The sequence below is a fragment of the Bombus affinis genome, chromosome 8 (genome assembly GCF_024516045.1).
Source record: "Bombus affinis isolate iyBomAffi1 chromosome 8, iyBomAffi1.2, whole genome shotgun sequence".
In the NCBI taxonomy this organism is placed as follows: Eukaryota; Metazoa; Arthropoda; class Insecta; order Hymenoptera; family Apidae; genus Bombus; species Bombus affinis.
Window position 1 is genome coordinate 2,760,724 of NC_066351.1, and position 13,195 is coordinate 2,773,918.

The 13,195-nt window shown below is 36.7% G+C and overlaps 1 protein-coding gene across 2 annotated transcripts in view; it reads right to left on the reverse strand.

Moving 5' to 3' along the window:
* LOC126919391 (uncharacterized) overlaps nucleotides 1-13,195 on the reverse strand; it is a 389,648-nt gene that overhangs the window by 304,073 nt on the left and 72,380 nt on the right. Inside the window, exon 2 of one of the 2 annotated variants that reach the window (XM_050728582.1) lies at nucleotides 2,857-2,969. The exons of the other annotated variant lie outside the window; for it this stretch is intronic. The gene's annotated coding sequence lies outside the window, so the exon portion shown is untranslated. The remainder of the gene's footprint in view (nucleotides 1-2,856; nucleotides 2,970-13,195) is intronic. 2 annotated transcript variants of the gene reach the window in all.

Here is a 13,195-nt window from a genome sequence, read left to right on the forward strand (position 1 = left end):
TTCCCTACCTATGATTGCTCTAAATCATTCTATGAAGGTATTTTTCATAATATGTTAATTCAGGTGTCTACTTTTTCAAGTATTTCTAAAAATCAGAAAAGAGTAAGCAATATCATCATATAGAGAATATCTAGTAATTTATTTCTAACATTAGTTGTCATTCTGAAATCATTAGCATATATGGCCTAAATGTTTGCACAGTAGATATTGCCCACCCCAGACAGACGAAAATTTTCGAATCTGCTACATGACTCGACTTATCGATAACGTACAAGAATTAATTTCATGAACCCTCATACGCATTCAAACTTGGTTTCCAGTTAGAATTGAACCGTTGTCGATGAGATCGGAATTGACCTACATAGATGGAAAATTATGTGGTCTCTCGAGCGACGCCGAGGGCAAATCGCCTCGCAGTACATACACGTCTAACGTCCGTGATCGTCGTGCGTCAGTGTTTGATCTTGGTTAGCCTTGATAATGTCCTCGTAAGTTCTCCGAGCCGCAGTCATATTTCCTCAACGGTGTGAAACGTACCTCTTCGGTAGTTTCTGGTAGAAAGTTGGCACGTCGTAAATCAACAGACTTAGAAAGCAGATCCAAATAAAAATTTCCAAATAATTCGACAAGCAATTCATTTAATAGCAGATCAGAAAGCTAGAGTCCAATAAAAAGAAACGAAGATATTTCCGTAATTACAATTCAAAACTAAATTACGTAGATTATGTTTGTACGTCATATTTAATACTTCGTGAAGTAGAAAGTGTTATTTCTATCTGTAAGTAAGAATCGTGATAGATGATAACAGAGTAAGAGAAGCGACTAACAATTCAATATGAAATGAAATTCCTCGTTTCCTTTCGTTTCCATGTTTGGAGCTCTCAATTGGACAGAGTTAAACCTTCATCAGTCCATCAATCTCCACTCTAAAAAGCCAAGAATTCTGTGTTGCTCTTTACAAACAGCTCAGTTTTTCAACTAGTGGATGTATACTTTTGATTTAAGAGCAAAAATTGCCCCGACGAGCAAGAAATAAATTGCACTGGTTAATAAACGATCCGCCATGGTTTGTCCGGACTAAATATCTCATGAGCAATAAACTACGACCATTGTCATAAATTCGAATGTGTTTCCCAAAGTAGTTAATACTGGGGAACGTTCGTGTTGTTACCGTAATCTTCTATCGAAATTACACTTCGATATTTACCCGAAAGCAATGCAAATGCATTACGTGCGTGCACACAAATAAATTGTAAGAGAAATAAGTTAACGGGCCTGGTGTGCGCGCGTTATAACTACAATGTAACTGCAATGCGGTTTCCCCATCGGCAGGCAAGGTGCATAATTAGAGAAAATGTATACGTGTAATCAATGAAATTGCCAGATAATATAATTGACATTACTTGACATACGCTGTATGCTTAACATTAGTACAACTCCTGCGTCGCTGTTCTCCGATCACTGTACAATATAATATCACTTTTAACATGTGCATTTGAGAAACCGTATCGCCGTTCGAATCAGCTAAATCGACAGTGAAACAAAAGATTGTGATTGCGACACGAAAATTTTGTGTAATAACTGTTAACGAAAGTGATTGTTGTTCGGTAATCTAGGTATAAAGTGCTATACACGTATCGATCAACTATGTATATTCATTTAGAATTCACTTTTCAATATCTATATTAATACATTATAATGCAATAATATTTTTAATCAATCGAATGCTTAATAAGCGATGCATAATAAATGAGTAGTCACATGTAGAATAGTTATACAGTGGCTATAAAAAGTATTTGCACGTTGTATTTAATATAGCACCTATATTGATACTAATTAATTAAGAGTAAATGCATTAAATTAAGTGAATATTATTCCTTTCTTAAAAGGAATATCTTATATCTTTGAATACATATCAAGTTACTCCCTTGTTCAACTATTTCATACTTTTTTTAGTCACCAAATAGCATAAAAGTGGAAAAAGTCTTTTTCTCGCGTGATTTTCGTATTTACACTATATATTTGAATAAATTATATGTTAGTGCATTTGAAATATTCGAAGCATTAACATTATATTATATCGGGCTATTTTTGATACTAATGTGTACTCAAAAGGTTTAGCATATCGGACCAGTCGATACAAGAAGCTTATAAAAAGATTTACGATACTTTGAACTCCCGTTGAAGCAAGAGGAGCCACGTTTGTTGAAATCAATCACGAGAGAAGGGCACACTCGTCTCTCGTTACGCTCATCCCTCAACTGCAGCGGTATAAAATAGCGGTAGCGGTTCTCGTCGCAATTTAACAGGGTTGAAATATCGCGGATAGCATCGCTTTATAAGGCGAGATATTAAGAGCGTAGCCAACGATTTTACGGTCCATTGTGCCAAAAGACAGTTGCAGAAAATACAGCGGCGTGTATCGACTCTATATATTTCTCGTTGAGAAATCATCCACGACACAATACATTACTTTATCGAGCTCCCATAGCGTGATCATACCGTGGATCGTCGTATCGTTCGACGTGAAAATAGGCCGAGCTCATTACCGCCCACGACAAATTGCTATCATTTAATGCTACTAAATGATCACTGCCGGAGCTGGAAGCTTTCGTGCAACGATTCCCTCTCCCCTTTCTTTCTCCGTCTCTTTACTTCCACTTCACCCATGCCTCGTATACAGACACAGAACAAGCCATGGAATCGCGCCAAAAAGTTTCGAGTAACTCGAGTGCTTCGCTTGATTCGAAGAACACGAGGAGAAAACATCGCATACCGCTAACTTTCCCGCTGCTAACCGACTCGCAATGCGCTGTCCGTTGAAAAATAATCCAGAGAATGGGAACTTTGACTCACCCCGATTCTTCTGTGACTCCTACTTGGCCGACCTTCAGATAGCTCGCCGATGAATGGAGCATCGGGAGGGAGTCGGATCAATGTCGCGATACTACGTTCCGGATCGTTTCAGTCTGAAATCGAAAAACGATGATGTTTGTATACCTAGTACTGTTCGTAATTACTCCACTTCAATAGTTGATGGATTACTTGAGCTTAAATTTCAGACACGTACAATTTCTAACTAATAATTTTTTAACACTTCTTTTTACATTTGATAGATAAAAACATATTTGTAATTTAACACAAGTTTTTAATCGAATCTCATGAAGTGTAACTTTCGTATTGGAGTTAATTTAGATTCGTAAGTACATTGTTAGTTGTTGCGATATTGTTATGGAATCACAATTTACCGAAATAGATTCTTATAAGACTTAATACACTGACATATTATTCGTATGATATTGTGATTTAAAACCAATAATCAAAAATCAAATTGCGAACATGAGGAGCGAGTATAATAATCAAAGTAACATTAAAACGAATCCTTTAATAATTTTGAATATCGGTATAGATATTAATATCTTCGTCTCAAAAGTTTCTCCCAAACATCGAAAACATCGCGTTCAAATACTTATCAAAGTTTGACAACTTTGCTCATATTCGAAAAGCTACACAGTTGGATTTTGAAATTAGAATTCCTGGTCGGACATCACGTACGGACTCCGTTTCCCGTTGATACAGCAATGCTAGGCAAGTTACAATTTCTGATCGGCTTATACGTCCACACCTGCACCCAGCACGACACCGATAGCGTCACGAGAATGCCATGCAATTGTCTCTCACCCTGTGGGTATAATCATCCCCTGTGGCGCGGTGAAATTTCAGATCTCCACGAGTCAATGATACACCTGCTGTTACGAATCGACCCATCGTCCTTGTCCTCGTTGTATTTCGTTTCGTCTTGGTTGCCACGCTATGAAACGGCATATAACTCGCGTTACAAACCCAGAAATTCATTTTAACAGGTGGAATATATCGATACCCTGGGTACACTTCATTTCCGACAATGCTCGTTTTATCGTCTTGAGATCTAGCGAACTTAACAGCTAACTTCGATCTATCTCTATTACTGGAAACCGAGAATTTTAAAACCGATTGGTTTTAAATCCAACCGGTCGATTGGCTCGAGTATTACCTGCGATTCAACGATGACCCTGTCCCGAGATAAAACTGTACACTATATTAGGTCGTCCGAAAAGTTTCTTTCGTTTTATAAGGAAATAGTGGATGCACAACATTTTCCGTTTTATATTATTTTATCGAATTACGTACGATCCATTTTGTTTTATCGAGATAAAAATCACAACGTTTGACAAATTAGGTTTCATGTTTGTATACAGATGCGTTGTTGTAAAAGACGTGCCTGTAAAAGAAAGACACTTTTCGGACAACCTAATAGATACTCTACTTCGAGCTTTTCCCTTCAGATATGATCGTGTCCTATATGTGGCAGCACCCAGCAACAATGTATATCGCTGAAACGAAGTGCCTAGTGAGCCAACAATATCCCAACGATGCTTCCGTCGAATGTTCGAGAAGAAGGCGTGCGTGGCAACGGTCGCAGACGCCTAATAAAGGCGTGGATAATGAGGATATTGAGGGGTGACAAAAAGAAAAGAATTGAATCCGATCGACAGTCGAGTTTGAACCAGGAAGCGAATTGTAATCGCGCAGCGAGACGAACTAGCGAAACCGAGAGCGATACGCGACGCGATCAAAAGAAGACACTTGTCAATAAATATATTGTTGACCTAAACACCGAGTGATTATTTAACGCGCTACACTCAATATCATCTCATATATATGCACATACGTACGTATCATTTTCAACGTCTTTAGTTCTCTTTTCTCGATATCCTTCGATTATACCGACATTCTTGATGGCAAACGTTGCAAATGTAGGTTAAATATATCCTGCCCATCATATTGAAAGCAGTAATTAAAAGCCTCGCGTTTTAACGCTAGAATTACTGATGAGTAGATTGGATTTGTATCAAAGGAAATTGAAATAAGAAATAAGCTTTCAACCATATATTTCGTAGAAAATCCTTCATTCAAATTATGAATTGGTCATTGTGATCATTTTTTGTCTCTTATACTTTTATCCATTTCCCTTTTTCGCTCCTGTATCCTTTTTATAATTCTGTATGTTTATATCTGGCTTAGTGTGTTGGAGACATGAAAGAAGAGATTACTTTATGGGTCACGAGATCAACGAAAACTTTATGGGTCAAACTCAGAAAATACAGAATACAGACAGAAAGATTATTCGTGTTTAAACTTAAATGATTGGGAAGAATGTGTACGAGATTAAGTTAAAAATTAAAAGTCGACAATTAACCAAGAGTTAAAAACAGTGTTCAAAGAAAATCTAGGGTAACAGCTTCAACTTGGTGCCTAACCATTACTACATTACTATTATCAGATACGACTTTCCTTATTTTATTCAAAACTTCGCGAGTCAAGACCACTGTACAGCTCAAACCTCCTACAATATCTATTATACTAAAGATCCATATCGCGAATAGGACACACATCTTCAGCCTAATAAGCCAAACATCGTATCGATCAGACAGAAACATTTCCTCGACTAGCCCATAACTATTATACTTTGAGAATCTGGCGAAACATATTATTCTACTGTTCGTCCAAACCACGGTATTTCGAAAGCCAGGGTTTCCGGGAGAGCCGACTGTCCATCGGGCCAGCTACGTTACTGCGAATCAACGTCACAGACCAGGCCACGAGGAAGTTATCGATATTCGCAGGTGCGAGAGGATCGCTGATAATCCCTCGACAAAGCTGCTTCATCCTGGATCACGAGGAAAATGCCATGGGCATCGAAGTCTGGAAATCCGTGCATTTACGTTTACACGAAGATGACCGGGCGCGTACCTGCGCGCGACACGAGAATGGCGGGCATAGACATTGCGAATTCCGCGGTGAACTGTCCTGGTCGAAGAGCGGTCCGTTCGTTTCCAAAGCACACCAATCACGCTGATGAACTCTAACACGACAGGCCACGCGTGTACAAGCGCGTATACATGCGAGCCACCTTGTCTATTCTTGGAAACTTTCTGCCTCCCTATTCGATTGCTCGTTGTCAATGACCGACACCGCTAATTGTCGTTGTTCCCAAAAAATCAATATGCACGTGATATCTACGCGATATCCACACACAGACAGGCTCGTTTACTAATTCTGCGAGTTCGCTTTTTCTTTCTCCTATCGTTCCTTTTTTTTATTTTTTTGTTTCTTTTTTGTTTTTTATTCGTTGTTCTCTGTTAGGCTAGTTACTCAACAATTGATCCGCTTTATCCTATTGCCGACCGCACGATTGTTTGCGTAACGTGCGCCACGGACTGATTCACTCGGCTCATATGGCATGGCTCGCGAAAAGAGATGTAACCGCGTAAAACTGCTGACTCGCGGAATTCCATTACCTTTTTCTACCATAACCTGCCACCCAGGCAGACTTCCTCTTAATTCGAGCTATGCTTGAGTTTTGTTTAAGGATATGATTACATTTCGATAATAAGATTTTGGGTTTCGGATAATTAGCGTTCTGACGAATAGAACATGCAAAGACTGTGATTCATAGATGAATAATTAGACTGGGAATTTCGATGCAGATTTCAATTTTCACGAATACAAGTAAAGAAATGAAATCTAAATTTGGTTCACTAATTACAAAATTGTAACGAATACTATTTTGGAGATTTTATACATTTTTTTAATATTATACGCATTCTATGCATTTTTGAGCCTTTAGATCTCGTATTATTGCATAAAAATTTGCACGTCGCTCACAAAAATTTATCTACATACCGAGCTCATCAGAATGCTAATTCCTCCGAATATACGTCCGTTATATTATAGCCTAACAGATTGAAAACGATCATAAAATTTGTTTCCGTGAGATGAAACGATTCAGTTGCTTGTTCATTCAGCGATCGACTAAGCTGACTAAAGCGACGAAGTTAAACCGAGAATTACGGAAGAGTCTATGTAAAAAAACAGATATCGCGGGAAGATCAAACCAGAGTAAAGTAAGACGCTAGAAGAGGAAGGTATCTCGAGAGAGACTGCTTGTCTTGCAATTACTAGACTTTGACGTGTGCTTGCGAATACGAATAAAACCGCATCGTTAAGGGTCCAAATGGTTGATAATTGCTTGGGTTAGCAGCAAGCCAAGCTCAAATCGGTCGATTTTGGGGTTCTCCGCATCATTTGGCGACCCAAGGGAATTCCTTGACTCGTGTTTACTGCGGATACCTCTAATCGTGTTTGACATTTTCGCGCGCAGTTGCTGGGATCTCAAACTTTGTCGCTTCACTAGTTCTCCTTGTTGAATTTCCATTCTCGCTAAGTGGTAGAATGTTAATCGCCAAGACAGTTTGAGTTAAAACTTCTTCCGGCGTCAACATAAAAATACTTGTTAATTTGTTGTATTGAGTTCAATGTATTTTAGTTTTGGTCTTATGCCAGTCAATTGTATCTATTACATTCTTAAAGATAAAGAATATTTCTGTTTGTTAGAGAAACTGAAAGGAACACATTTAACGAAAAAAAGAAGAAAAGAATTTTCACCTACTGCGTTCATTGCAATTAACAATCTTTTACAAGTTTAGAATATTTCGAAGAACGTCATGAATTAAAATAGCTGTATAATTATATATAGCAAGTAATTTATATTTCCTTGAATAAATAATATTTTCCAACGTAGAATTTTTTTAACTAGTAATGTAAATAGTAATATAAAATTGGTACGATATTCAGTCTCCAGAATCCAAATCAACTCCATCTTTTGTAATTTCTCAATTTTATTACCCAAATACCTACATAATGATATTCAATTCTCATGAAACGAATTTATCAGGAAAAAATGTCGTAATTAGCATAAAATTTCAAGATAAATTTTAAAAAGTATCCTAGTTTTCAATTTATACCGTTCATCAACGTGGCGTTCGAACGATTTCTGCATAACTGGCGTTACAATTAAAGCACGAAAAAATTTTCGAAATGGTCGGCTAACGATTCAATAATTTTCCTAGCGATAGAAAGAATGAAGAATGATCGAATAACAGAATGAAAAAAATTGTGCAGCGATGGTAATCAGTATACACATAAATTGATCCGCATGATAGGTTTCAGTGCCGTTAATTGCAAAATAGAATTCCGATAATTTCACGGAAGATCCTCGCCGCGAATCGCGTGATTCGTACGGACGTTCGATATTACGAGGCAATTTTTGTAGCGACTAGTAATAAGATCCAATAAGCCGTCGTGGTACTGCTTCGATATCCTATGCAATTTATTGAATTGGCGGAACGAGATTCCATGAAGGAACAGGGCGGTACTACTGATTTGCGAGAGCTTTCGCGTCTTCTTGATTCAGGTGCAACAATATCGATCGACCCGTTATCGACAATTCCAAGTGAAATATACGAATAATTCAACAGGGGTCGTTGAAACCTTTATTCACGCTGGATGCTGACGACGTTGTTAACGAGGATTCCTCAAATAAGATATTTCGCAGGGAATTTAATTTGAACTTTGAAATCTGCTAATTCTATGGATGTTTCCTCCAGATAAAAAAGTGGTACGGACCGTTGATTCTAAGAACAGATAACGAAGATTTTCATTTTTTGATCATCAGAAGCGTTTACAACGATGTATTTCTGGAAATTTCGATGATTTTTTATACGCTATGTGGATAAAGGGTTGTTCTTCCCTTGTATTGTGTATTTTTTCATATAATTTTATATCTCAGTTGTCGATAGTTGTAACGTTAATATATTTTAATTACCATTGACATATGTTGCGTCTCATGTTTCCATAATTATTGAAATTGTTGATGAAATTATTTGACGAAAATTATTTCAATACTACTATTGACGTAACTGCTGCGTTTTTGCTTTCAATGACGCTCGAAAACAGAATGTACATTATGCTCCAGTATTATCTGACTGATATTGTTATTTAATTCGTTTAAATGATAATTAATAACCAAGCTAGGTGCAAACACTCCTAGAGGGGTCATTCTTAGAGAGAAAATTAAATTTTTCGTTCACGGAAAGTGCTAATTTTCTATTTTGTTGAAACGTTATTTTGTCTTATCTTGGAAGACGATCGGAAGAAAGTAACAGTAATTAAAGGTAGTAAGAAATAAAATTTATTTCATGGTGTGGTATGAATATCGAAACGGTTGCACAGAAACGCGGAAATGCCGCATTCCGACAAATTAACGTTACTAACACTATTATTGCGCCCAATGTACATTACCGATGAAATTATTGTCGGTACAGTATTGTCCAAACATTCGCATAATTAATTTCAACGACTACAAATGTTTAGACTCTCTATGGGCATACATAGTGTTTGTATTTTGTATTATGGACACAAAGAAGAATGAAATTCGAAATTGGCAAGATAACAAATAAAAGTCAACACAGTAAAATATTGACACACGATAAATTTGTCTGCTTCATCGCCCAGAGACGTTTTCGATAAATTTATTTACGAGTTACATTTTCATAAATTTCTTTATCTCAAACAGATGAATTCCCCAAAATATTGTTTACCATATTATCACCTTTCAATACTTTTCAATTTACGTTGCTGACGAGTAGACTGTAGATTTTTATGCAAATTTATATGCTTACGAATATGATTAAATAAATGGAATAAGATTTATTTCACCTACTATTATCACGAGTACCTAACTTCGAATATTTTACGTGTCTTTGCATACGATGCACACTTTACACATTTTTTTGCATCTTCAATCTAGTAATCGGTATAGCTTCTGTGAGTCTTATATGTATTAGGTTGCCCGAAAAATGTCTTTCTTTTACAGACCCATGTTTTACAACGATGCATCTTTATAGAAACATGAAATCTAATCTGTCGAACGTTGTGATCTTTATTTTGATAGAACAAAATGGACCATACGTAATTCGATAAAATAATATAAAACGGGAAATGTTGTGCACCCATTATTTCTTTATAAAACGAAAGAATCTTTTCGGACGACCTAATAGAAAGAGAAGTAACCATTAGTCGAGATATTAACTGTTATATTTAATAATAAAATAATAAATAAGTCTACCATGACAAACCGTAAGATTTTACGAATCGAAAAAATACCATAATGTAAAATACTCAATTGCAGCCAATTCAAAATTCAGTAGACAAGGAAATCCAATTATTAAGTTGAACTTTCTATAAAAATATTTCAGTCGAGCAATATGAGGGAAAAACGACGATACCGCGATCAAAATAAAACGATAACTCCATAGTGCACGCCATTTATTCCCTAATGTCCTAATCCATTTCTGATCGCAGCGATCGCGTATATGAAGGAACAGTATCGGAGAAATCCGCCATCATCGCTATGCCACTTTCCACTGATCTAAAAGTAACAGAGCATGCGATCATATCACAGCTGCTGCTGACAGCCTATACTCGACGAAGTTCGCCACTGTCTTACTTTTCCCGTCAAGTATTGTACGATGGTTTGAAAATTACGTGAACTTTTCTACATTAGCTCGCCGTTAAAGATATTCTTTATAAATCCATTCGCTCGACAATTTATCCTTCGTAATTGTGTGTAGATATACACAACTTTCGTGATACTTTTGTAAGCTCAATGAAAATAATTTTCCTTTAAAAGCAAGTTGGAGTGATGCGCAGTGATAATGAGGAACATCTTAGAGGAGTTTAACATTTTACTCTAGTCTCGAATATATTCTAAAACAGTTTAATTCATTATATCACGTCTTAATTTTGTACATCCTTTTTTTTTTGCCTTTCAGGCAACACGCTTTCGACGTAATCCTCATACCATACTATGGAATATATTATATATGTCTTTAGATTCTTTAGAATGAAAAATATGCGGTTGAGGAAAAAAGTATACGCTTAAAAAATTTAACTGTATACACACACGTATGTGTATATTATATATTAAAAATTCAATGTTTTTCCACTTTCCCCAAAGTTCAATTTTTAAAGCGTATACTTTTTGTTCGCCTTCATGTTCTTTATTCTAAAGACTCTTTCACTTTATTTAAGCAAATTTACCCAAAACCTTGTGTAACCATTCACATCTTTTTTATATTCTAATTTCAAGAATGCCACGCTTTCACACTTCTTCACCACTCTAAATTCAATTCTCGGGATAAACATTCACATTCAATTCCCATTTCTACACTATATTATTCAAAGAAACTCCTAAAACATAAATGTTTAACTTGGCTCTTTCCTTTCTTCTGTTTGCCCTCCTAGATTTTCATAAAATTTTCACTAAAACTTCACAGATCATCAAAAGATACGTATCTCATTTATCTCACTCCATAATTCCCAAAATATACATAATCACGTGATTTTCATCCCCGATCTCATTCCCAGTGAAACGATAAGAAACCAAGATCGATCGTTGCTCCATAGGAAACCGTGGATCCAGCGATCCATATCACGAAAGCTTCTCTTTCATTGTACGTTCACAGAATCGTACGCTCCCTTCGTTTCAAGGAAACTTCCGGGATTCCTTTGATCAGTCGATCGATATCATGCAATACGCGCGACGCGACCGAGACGCTGACACACGGTATTTGCGTTTGGACGAAATAGAACGCTAATGGCTTTAACTTGCTCACAGCGTCGGCATCGAGCTGGAAATTCTCCACTGTCCGCCGTCCGCCTCGTCTCGCATCCTGCTTCCCTACACCAGGGAACTGGACTACTGGGACGCCCATTTCGTTGCTCGATTTAACGGAAACTGATTACCTGAACCAGATCGGTGACAATAAAACGGAAACCGCTCGCATGGAACGGTTAGAAAGATCCTGAAATTTATTGGACGCGATGCGTCTCGATACGGTTACGAATTTATAGCTGGTTCGGATGATACAGCTTTTTCACCGATTCGGTAATTTTGCCGAATCATTAACAATCGAAAGCAGCGGTCACACATTTCTGTGTTTTCGCTGCATGTTTAGCTCCCAAACAACGACGAATCGTTCGTTCGCCGACAATTGTTTGTTTCTGTACATAGTAGCACATACTTACATACGTTTCATATGCATGATTTTGTCGATGTATAAGGTGATTCGGAAAAATTATTGAGACGGTCAAAAAACTGTATCCTCTGAACTGGCTGTTACCTATTCATGCGTATCTATCTAGTGGGTTGGCAACTAAGTGATTGCGGATTTTGTCAATACCATCTAATAACAAAATATGTATATTATAAATAATGACAAAATATCTAGTGGATTGGCAACTAAGTGATTGCGAGTTTTGTCAATATCACTTAATGACAAAATCTGCAATCACTTAGTTGCCAACCCAATAGTACAGTGAGTTTAAACCTCTTTTATTTCATGGATTACATGAACTAATTATCAACATTCTGAGGCAGAGCAAAAAATATATTCGGTTCATAACAGAGCACATCGATTTACTTACGGAGCACTCACGCCGGACGGCTATTGTCGTTTTTAGGTGACAAACTAAGGGAAAAGAGGTCACTGACCCTGATTAAATAATCAGATATTGCCAGCAGATATTGTCAAATGTTTTCAAAATTCTTGTGGCACGTCGGTTGAAAATCGCGGTTCTAGTGGAACGAACTCCTTGTTTAACTTTGTTCAGTTCCAATTTAGATTTATTGCCCTTGCAATGAATAAGAATATGTAGATATTTTTTGGAAAGTAGAAACGTAGGTATTTATACATGAGCTTCTGAAAAGCTAAACTGCTCAACTCCATTCTTTATGAAATTCTCAATTTATTACCACGGTACATTATGTAATATTCATGTACGTAACCATGTATGTAATATTCATTATGTAATATGTGTTATTAAATAGGTTTTGGAGTTTGATATTTAATTGATTCACACAGATTCAGTTTTTATATTCTGTATTTCACCACCATGTACAGTATTAGAACACACCGATAATAATTAACACGTGGCGGATGCCAAAAACAGAAGAGCGTTGCTAGAAGTCGCACCAACTTTGCATGTAGGAACTAGTGATCACACCAACCTAATATTTTTCTCAATAATATGTACAGAGTAATATTCAACATTCTATACAACAAAAAACGTTTATGTTATAAAAATTTATGTTATATTTCTAATAGCAAATGAATTCATAGAATGCAGGAATAGGCTTGGATACACGATGTGACGTGGAAATTTGGATACACGTAGTAAGAATGTGTGTTGTGAAGTCTTTGAAAATATGATATATTGGGTTGGCAATTATATGATTGAGGATTTTGTCATT